Genomic DNA, 3622 nt, shown 5'->3' on the forward strand with positions numbered 1-3622 from the left:
AACCTCAGGCTCCTAATCTGTAAAATGAGAATAGCAAGTAGATTATAATCTATATTTCTATAATTTAAAGTATTATTTAAGAAGAAATGAAAATTGGTTAATTAGAAGGTTCAAGTCTCCTAAAATTTCTGTGATTAGGTGGATAAAGCTTTCCTTTTAGGTTTAGGAGGCTCTAGTAGATAAACTTTTACTGCCCTGTACAATCATCACTGTAGCCGGGAATTGTCACTAACTTCATAATATGTCTTTTGTTGAATTGGTTTTACTTTACTATTTTAGTTTGATTCTACGAATTCCATTAATATTAATGAAAGAACAGATAACATTTTTGTCTATTTACTTGAAGAGCAAGAGAATAAATAAGGGTGACCAAGTGTACCAGGTACAGCAGCTCCTTGAAGCCTGCCTTTTAGAAGAAGAGAACTTCTAATTTTACTCTTAACAGAACTGAGATCATAGTCAGTGCTGGTGATGGTTTCAAGCAAAAGTGATGGCAAAAAAAAAAATGCAGTGATACGTCTTACTTATAATCTCAATACTTGAGAACCTGGGATAGAATTACCATGACTTATAAGCCAGCCTGAGAAACAGTGTGAGTTCTAGGCTAGCTTGAATTACAGTGACAGTCAATGTCCAAAATGGCAACAAAAAAGAAGTTAATTAAATGAAAAAAATGAATGAATATAATACAGTGGCTTTTTTGGCTTTATTTATTGGTTTATTCATTCATTTTGAGGTAGAAGCATGTATTACCTTGGAGAAATTACAAATATCTATTTATTTATTTTCCCTAGACAGCCTTCCTAGGTTAAAAAAAGGCTATCCTGAGATTATAATTATGCAAAAGCTTAGTTTATCTTAGAAATCAAGTTTTGCTAAAACAAGAGATTAGAGATAAAATTGAAAAATTAGAAAGTGATGGCTAACTAAATATTTAACATGTAACAACATGGTGTTCGTATTTTATCCTATTTGGGATAGGAAGCTATAGTAATATTCTGGGTAAGACAGTAAAATGATCAGAGATGTTTGGAACAGATAAGACAGTGATTGCAGAATTACCAACTGTGTGAGAAATAGAAAAGAGTGGAAACCCCACAAATTTACAAATCTATTAAAGGAGTCTTACTGAATTCTTGCTAGGAGATTTGGGCTACTCTAGGATTTGACAGTGGGAAGTAGTTTTAGTGTTATTTCATGTGTGGTCGTTACTCTGCAAAGATGCCTGAGGAAACATAAACCCAAGACCAAAACATATACCCAATGGAGAAAGAAGAGGTTGAAAATTTTGTCTTTCAGACAGAAATTGCCCGGTTAATGTCCATAACCATCAATACTTTCTATTTGAATGAAGAGATCTTTCGGAAGGTACTCATTTCAAATTAATCAGGTGCTCTGAAAAAGATGAGATATGAGAGTTTGACAGATCCCAGATAACCAGACTCTATGAAGGAGCTCCAAATTAATCTCATTTCCAGCAAACTCCTGACTGAACACTTAACAATTGTAGATACTGGAATTGGAATAATTAAAACTGGCTTGATCAATAAATCTAACACTATTGCCAAGTCTAGTATCAAAGCCTTCATGGATACTTAGCAAGCTGGTGAATATAACTTTGTGACTGACAATTTTGGGTTGATTTTTACTTTACATATTTGGTTGGTTAAAAAATAATTATCATCACCAAGCATAATAATGGTGAACAGTATACCTAAGAATCCTTGGCAGGGGGATCATTCAGAGTGCAAAGTAACACAGACGAACAAATGGGTCATGGAGCAAAAGTTATCTTATAGCTTAAAGAAGACCAAACTGACTATTTGGAAGAAAGGGAAATAAAGGAGATTGTGAAGAAACATTCTTTATCACATTGCTCTTTGTAAAGAAGGAGCATGATAGGGAAGTCAATGATGATGAAACTGAAGAAAAGAAAGATAAAGACAAATAGGAAATAAAAATAGAAGGAATATAATGACAAGTGTGAAATAGATGATGTTGGTTCAGAAGGAGGAGGAAGGAAGGAGGAGGAGAAAGAGAGCAAGAGGAAAAGAAGGAGAAGGACTTTCACAAACAACAACTACTGATCAAGTACTCAACAAAACAGTCTATTTGGAACAGAAATCCTGATGACATTACTAATAAAGAATATGGAGAGTTATACAAGCCCTTAACCAATAATTGGGGAAAACATTTGGCAGTAAAACATTTTTTTATTGAAGGACAATAGGAATTTTAAGTTCTATGTCCAAGACATGATTCTTTTTGTCTGTTTGAAAACAGAAATAAAAAGATATCAAGTTGTACGTATGCAGAGGTTTCATCATGAATAGCTATGAGGAGTTCATTCATGAGTATCTGCATTTTAGTAGAGGGGTGGTATATTCCAAGGCTCTCCCTCTAAATATTTTCCTTGAAATATTGCAGGAAAGCAAAAATTTGAAGGTTATCAAAATAATTTCATTAAGAAATGCTTAGAACTTGTCACTGAACTGGCAGAAGAAAGAGTGCCACAAAAAGTTTTATGGACAGTCCTCAAAAAATACAAAGCTTAGAATTCATTATGACTCTCAAAATCAGAAAGAAAAAACAAACCTTACAGAGCTCTTGTGGTACTCACATCTTTTTCTGGGGATGAGATGGGTTCTCTCAAGGAGTGTTGCACCAGAATGAAGGAAAACCAGAAACACATTTATTTCTTATCAAAAGTTAAACCTAGCACCAAATAGCTAACTCAGCCTTTGTGGAACATCTCTGAAATCCTGGCTTAGGAGTGATCTCTATGACTGAGCCCATTGGTGAGTATTGTGTGCAACAGCTGAAGGAATTTGAGGAAAAAAACCTTAGTGTCAATTGCTAAAAGACTGAAACTTCCAGAAGATGAAGAGGAGAAAAAAGAAACATTGAGAAAAGCAAGGTTTGAAAAGCTCTGCAGTGTGATGAAAGTTATCTGTGAGAAAAAGTTTGAAAAGGAGGTTGTCTCAAAACAATTGGTGGCAACCCCATACTGCCTTTTCACTAGAGCACATGCATCCACAGCAAACATGGAGAGGATCATCAAAGCTCAAGCCCTCAGAGACTACGCAGCAATTGTTTACATGGCAGCCAAGAAACACCTGGAGATAAACACTGACCTCTCAATTATCGAAATCTCAAGGCAAAAAGCAAAGAATGACAAGTCTGTGAAGGATCTGATTATCTTGTGTATGAAACTGCACTTCTGGCTTCTGGCTTCAGTCTGGAAGACGTGGTAATAGGATGAAAAGGCTGATCAAGCTTTGTCTAGGTATTGATGAGGACGAGCCTACTGCAGATAAATGCTGCCAGTGCACTGTAGCTGAAGAAAGGATGTCCCTGGAAGGAGAAGATGACACATCACATGTGGAAGAAGTAAACTAAACTTCACTAGAAGAACCACATGTTTAACGCTTACCTTAGTTCCTTCTGATAACATATTTTTCAGGGTTTTTTTTTTCTTTACTTTTGTTAGCATTTAAAGTTATCTGCCTGGCAGGAAAACTAAGTGGAAGATAATTTTTTTTCTACTTAGGATACTGTGATACTATATGCTTGTTTCTACAGACTGGTAGAAGGTTTGTTGAAAATGTAACCTATTGTTAAT

General features: G+C 35.1%; 1 pseudogene; it reads left to right on the plus strand.

The window, feature by feature from the left end:
• Positions 1 to 1221: 1221 nt before the first annotated feature.
• LOC121443139 lies at positions 1222 to 3399 on the plus strand (annotated as a pseudogene).
• The last annotated feature ends 223 nt before the right edge of the window (positions 3400 to 3622 follow it).

The sequence above is a fragment of the Microtus oregoni genome, unplaced genomic scaffold (genome assembly GCF_018167655.1).
Source record: "Microtus oregoni isolate MIOR12 unplaced genomic scaffold, Mior012 000100F_ref0000014, whole genome shotgun sequence".
Taxonomy (NCBI): domain Eukaryota; kingdom Metazoa; phylum Chordata; class Mammalia; order Rodentia; family Cricetidae; genus Microtus; species Microtus oregoni.